The sequence below is a fragment of the Phycodurus eques genome, chromosome 10 (assembly GCF_024500275.1).
Source record: "Phycodurus eques isolate BA_2022a chromosome 10, UOR_Pequ_1.1, whole genome shotgun sequence".
NCBI classification, from domain to species: Eukaryota; Metazoa; Chordata; class Actinopteri; order Syngnathiformes; family Syngnathidae; genus Phycodurus; species Phycodurus eques.
In genome coordinates, this window is record NC_084534.1 from 7,198,601 (window position 1) to 7,205,207 (window position 6,607).

At 41.6% G+C, this 6,607-nt stretch overlaps 1 protein-coding gene across 5 annotated transcripts in view; it reads right to left on the minus strand.

The window, feature by feature from the left end:
* Positions 1–5,468, minus strand: part of ndrg3a (ndrg family member 3a) — a 55,192-nt gene extending 49,724 nt beyond the window's left edge. For all 5 annotated transcript variants that reach the window (XM_061687151.1, XM_061687149.1, XM_061687147.1 and 2 more), the window contains exon 1: positions 5,310–5,468. The gene's annotated coding sequence lies outside the window, so the exon portion shown is untranslated. The remainder of the gene's footprint in view (positions 1–5,309) is intronic.
* Positions 5,469–6,607: the final 1,139 nt, after the last annotated feature.

Sequence of the window (6,607 nt, forward strand, 5' to 3'; positions counted from 1 at the left end):
TATAAACTCTGAATCTTTCAGTAGAGAAGTGTTAAAGCGCCAGGTTGGAAAAGGTATCATGTTTGATTCAACTTTGAGGCAGAGAGAATTTGGAGTGTGATCGCTGATTTTTATTGGATATATTTTGGAAGGACTGTTTTGAGCAGCTGAGTTATTTGTTAGAAAGCAGTCCGGCATTCGTTTTAGCTTGAGGAGGAATGTAGACAGCCAAGTGTATAAATGAAGCGAATTCCCGCGGGGAGTAGAATGACTTACAGTTCAAAAACACCAACTCCAAGTCCGGGCTGCAGTGCGTGTTGAGCTCCGTAACGTCGGTACACCATTTTTCGTTGACATAAAAGCATAGCCTGCCGCCTTTTGTTTTCCACGATAACTCTGTAATGCTGTCTGCCCAGAGTAGTTGGAAACCCGGAAGCATTACGGCGCGATCTGGGATGCGTTCACAAAGCCATGTCTCCATGAAGCACAGGGCGGCGGAACGTGCAAAGTCTTTACCGGTCTTTGTGAGAAGATGAAGCTTGTCCATTTTGTTGGGTCGGGAGCATAGATTTGCGAGGTGGAACGATGGGAGCGGCATTCGGAATCCTCTCTTACGGAGCTTGACCTGCACTCCGGGTGACTTCCCTCTGTGGCGTCACCTTCGCCTCAAAGCGCCATAGACCGCGGCCACCCCACAGGGGAGTAACTCAGAGGGAAAAAAACGATTGCATTTGCAAAGGTTTGTGAACGAAAGTCCGGTGTAGACTCCCTAATGTTTAGAAAGTCTTCCCTTGTGTGACTGAGTTGCACAATGTCTCCAAAGACAAGCGAAAAACATAGACAGTACTAGAGAGCACGTAACCGAGGCGACCACACGGTTAGGCGCCATGTTGAATCCCGCATGCTTCTTTACTGTAAGTCCAGCATTCCTTCTTTGATTATTATTTTTTTCTTTCTAAAGAACTTCAACCTCAGTTGTCACCGCTTTCATGGTTGAATGAAGTTCAGCATTGTCTTCTTTTAGCTCCTTGACTTGCTGGTGCGTGAACTCCAAACTGGTTTTGAGCTCCTTAATCTCCTGGTGCAATAAATCGATAAGTGATAGCTTCTTGTCAATGGAGGAGAGGACTTGAATATGGCCGTCGGGGGAGCTGTGTAGTAGATCTGTGCAAGTAGACGAATTAGCCTTCTGTCTTTTCAGCGGGTTTCTGCGGTCGTCATGGTGGGATCCGCTAACTTGCATGACGAAGCGTTCGAAAGATCTAATCGATGAAATCTTCAAGTGGCTCCAATTGTGTTTTTTAGTGTTTTTTTATATTTATTTACAATAACTGTACTGGGTGTTTTAGGCCACGACAAAAACCTACAAAACAATTTTCTACCGTACACTAATATGGGGGCATATGGCCCGTAATGGACAATCGGCGATATCGGACGATATATATAAAATAAATTACCCGTTTAGTCAGCCATTGCTTGTTGCAGACAAACTTCATATTGACAGTAAAATATTTTGCAGGTATAACTCGAGTAGCTGTTAATATTATACACTCCCCTCCAGAAGTATTGGAACGGCAAGGTCAATTCCTTTGTTTTTGTTGTATACTGAAGACATTTGGGTTTCAGATCAGAAGCTGAATATGAGGGAAAAAAAAGTTCAGAATTCCAGCTTTAATTTCATGCTATTTACATCTAGATATGTTAAACAATTTAGGACAGAGCAACTTTTGTTTGAAGCCACCCACTTTTCTAGTGAGCAAAACTATTGCAACAGACATTATTAAATTAACTAAGTGAATAACATTTAATATTTGGTGGCATAACCCTTACTTGCAATAACTGCATCAAGCCTGCGACCCATTGACTTCACTAGACTGGTGTATTCTTGTTGCAAGAATGTTTCACAGATGAGCATGTGTGTTTTGGATCATAAGCAGATCCTTTCTTTCTCCATACTTTGGCCTTTCCATCACTTTGGAGGTTAATCTTGGTCTCATCAGTCCATAAAACTTCGTGACTCATCTCTTTGAGACTTAAAACTTTTGTGCCTCATCTCTGTACTTCTTTGACAAATCCAATCTGGCCTTCCGATTCTTTTTGCTGATGAGTGGTTTGCATCTTGTGCTATGGCCTGTATATTTCTTCTCTTGAAGTCTTCGAACAGTGGATCGTGATACCTTCACCCCGGCATTGTGGAGGTTGGCAGTGATGTGGCTGACTGTCGTCTTTGGGTGTTTCTTCACAGCTCTCACAATGTTTCTGCCATCAACTGCTGTTGATACCCTTGGCCGACCTCTTCAATGCTTTTTCCTCAGTACACCAGTTGTTTCTTTCTTTTTAAGGACATTCCAAACTGTTGTATTGGCTATGCCCAATGTTTGTGCAATAGCTCTGATCGATTTTCCCTCTTCTCTCCGCTTCAAAATGGTTTGCTTTTCTCCCATAGACAGCTCTCTGGTCTTCCTGTTTGCTTTACAGCAAACACAGTTTTCACAGCTGAAACCCAAAGCCAAAAACAAGCAATAACTAATGTTTAAGAAATGAATCTAAAAGGCAACACTTGAGCAATGAGAAACACCCATCAGTCACATGTTCCAATACTTTTCCTCACTTGAAAAGTGGGTGGCTTTAAACAAAAGGTGCTCTGTCCCGAGTTGTTTAACACATCTAGATGTAAATACCATGTAATAAAAGATGGAATTCTGAACTTTTGCCTCATAGTCATCTTTTGAGCTGAAAACCAGAATTTTTCAGAATACAACACCAACAAAAAGAAATTGACCTTGCCATTCCAATACTTCTGTAGGGGACTGTATACAGGCTATACAAGCTACGGTATGCCAATTATGTAAGGCCACCAATGGAAAAGTTAGTGTGGAGCCCTTTTCGTGTTTGATTTTACATTTTATCTTAATTTCTTTGTATTTATTTATGCATTTATATATGCATTTATTTAATTAAGCGATTGCATTTAATTAATTGAAATATATTAAGTTATTCCGCAAGTGTTCAATTTACCCCGGGAATGTTTGACATGCCTTTGTTCTTGGGTCCATTCAAATATGCTTTTGTCTCACACTAAACGACCTTCGAAGCAAATTCCCCCAAAAAATAAAATAATAAAATAAAAAAAATAAAGAATCTTAACTAACTATTTTTTCTACAATAATCAGTCAAGAGAAGAACACCTCCTAGGATACGGCAATAAACCTACTCTTTTGCTGTGTAAACAGACGGCTAGTTAATAGCAACACCAGAAGGGCTTTTCTGTCAATAGTTAGCCATGTATTTTTCCAGTCTGAACAATGACGGTGTTGTGAGAGACAACATGTCTACTAGTTGTTTACTGTCAAACCTCCAGTCAAGCTTTCCTGGTCATGTGACTTCTCAAGGAATTGTGGGAGATGAACACCGGAATTCAACTAATACATACACTGTATGTTAGATGAAGGTTAAATGTATTAATTTACCAATGATGTTTATACACAGTTGTTGATACGTTATAAGGTGCCTCGAGCAATTCAGTGTACAGTGAACCCCCACTAATTCGGCCTGCTTAGCAACGAACAACAGCGTGATGGACGATTTCAGCAGAGGCAGGTGAGGATGCTTGTGGGGTTGACACTGAAGAAAGCCTGGTGGTAAACTTCTCGAAATGATAGAGAGAAAGGTCCGGATCGCTATTGGCATTAGTGGAAATTAACAGCTTATCAACCCGTAATGGCTAGCTACTCAACCAACGCCCAACTAAAGATAAAGAGTCGAGATGATGAAAATATCTCTGTATTAGTATGTCAAAAAAGGAGCGACACGGCAAAACTCGAGTGAACTTCTAGTTTTGAATCGCCGGTGAATGGCGTCACAACGTCGCAGATGTAATGGCCAATCAAAAATGCCATGTCGTATCGTGAGCTTTTACAATCAAAACATACAGTTCGTTTCCGGGTACAAGCAAGACTCAGCTGGCCACTGTCATTGCCAATCTTTACTAATAAAGTATAATACATAATATATATTGTAAATATATAAAATTATTCTTTCCTATATTTATAATTCCATATGTACCTGTGGATGAAAAAGCGACGCTTGGAGAGTCTTTGTCGCCAAATGCACACGAGTTTTCGAAACAAAATTACATTCCTGGGCAAAAGCCAGCCGCCACAAAGCTTACAGTACTGTATATACATTATAGATAGTGTTGTACAATAATACTAAAGTATATTCATAATTTTGTAAGTAATACTATTGTAGTCCTGATGTCATTCACTTGGCCATGCCCTTTAAAAGGCACACATCCAACACAAATACTACAGTCCGATAATTACACTTAATAAGACGAGTACATTTCTTTACTCTCTCTTTTATTATGTTTTCTACAATACAGTGCAATTTTTATTTAACAAACAAAACCAAAAAAAAAGGAGGGGAGGTTTCTGGGGCTGTAACGTATAGACGCCGTTTCAATTTATTTCAACGGGGAACACTGATTTAACAAAGTACAAGTAAATTAAGTTACGAGCTTGGTCACGGAACAATTTAAAACTCCTTTGTCAAGGTACCACCGAACTGAATTTTCAAATAACAATAGTTTCCTTTGCAGTAGTTCCGCGTAGGACTTTTCGATGATGCAAATGTACACATAGCAACTAGAACACTGCCATTTGAAGGAAGGCAAACACCTGACGGTTGATTTCCCACCTGTGTGACCTTCGAGGTCAAAGATAAGAGGGAAAGCAAGTCGTCGGGCTGGTTTAAAATGGATAGGTGGCCACCATAACACCACTTTAAATGGCACCCAGATGAACACCTCATCATTCTGTTGCACTCCACATGACTTCCATTTTTTTTTTCCTTCCCCCCCCCCCAAAGTGATAACAGAAAATGTATTCGCAATATTCCTATGTGCATTTTTGACGCGATGGTATGCGTTGAAGCGACTGGGCACAAATGTGCGTAGTTTTTCTCGGAGGCGCGCACTTACGATGTTGCGTCACGGTGACCGACACCGTTTGAATAGACACGGCGCTTCCATTAGCTTACGTAGAAGGTGATAGAAGACAAAGTAAGGCTTAAAAGTGGCGACACAGCAGCACTGCTGGGAACTCATTGAAACTGCAGCGGGGCGCCTCGCTCGCCCTCTCTCTCTTGAAATCTAAACGGAGATGTTTGAATGAATATGTTAACGTTACATAGCGACGGCGGCGGACACGACTCGTCCATGACAGCAGTACGAACGAACAGGTTGGAAAAAGCTCAGATTCTCCCTCTTGGCACATCTGTAACTACAACATGGCGAAGGGACACCGCGGTGACGCGAATGCGAGACTTACCTTGACGATACAATAATAGAGTTTCAATGGAGTCCGCTGCGGGTTTTGGGTGTAGAATATGAAAACCGTTGTGCGATTTGGACGTCAAATGGAAGATTAGGCACACTCGGGTCCGTTGCCGCTTCGTCTGCTCCAACTAGTATTTGGACGTGATCGTGGGCGGAGCTACGTGCTGCGTCAAGACAGGGGGCGAGCCAATCGGAGGAGGCGCTAGGCAGCGCAGACAGGAAGAAGAGATTGAGGTCATACTCTGCTGCGAATACCGACGACAACAAAATACTGTCATTTGAAAAAAGGGGGGTAGGACACGAGCATGTGGCTTGGCTGTGGATAAGAAGCAAATAATACGCTTTTATTGTTGCTGGGGTTTTGTATGCAGTATATGTTTCGCGAGCTACATTTGCTCCTCCTACTCCAAGGCATAGTAAAATACACTGCGGTCAAGCCAGCCTCCACTCGTAAAGTAGCAGTCAAGCCAGCCGCCCCTAATTTTGTTCATACTCGGCATTACGGTAATAGGTCGTCAACTCGTGGCGAAAGACACCTTCAAAATAAAAGCTTGCCAATAATACGGACGTCAATGCTCTTCGGTTTAGGAATGCAACCAGCAAGGTTAATATTATTGAATCTTGAGATGCATTAAAAAATGTAGTTTATTTGATATCTTGTGAAAAATAAATGGCAAATGGACTGCGCTTATATAGCGAATTTATATACAAAAAACATTTTTGACCATTTTTTTGGGAGACCTGGGGTGGTTTAGTGTCCCACGGAACTGGACTGGTGTTGCGATATCTCATAAATTTTTTATTTATTTTTTAATATTTTAAATCAGTGGTATTGACAGTGAAATATGCCAATTTACGGGGACTTTTTTTTTGAAATGTCACATCAGATTTGGGTGGCACCTCTTTTGTTGGAGACCTGGGGTTGTGTAGTGTCCCCCAGAACTTTTTTTTCAGTCAGGGGTAATGACAGCAAAATGTGCAGTTTTCAGATACTTTTATTTTGAAATACAATATCAGATCTTCATCCAATCTCTTTTAGTGGCGTCCTTGGTGGTCTGTCACACAGATCTGGATTTGTTTTGCGATACCAATGGCATTATGTTGGGGTGGCTTTGGCTCAGTAGGTAGAACAGGTTCGAATCCCTGCTACGACTGTCCCCATGTCGAAGTGTCCTTGGGCAAGACACTGAACCCTAATTTGTGTGAATGCGAGGCTTTGTAAAGCGCTTTGGGCACTCACTGTGATGGTGTAGATGAAGCGTTAAATAAGTGCAGTCCATTTGAGGACGC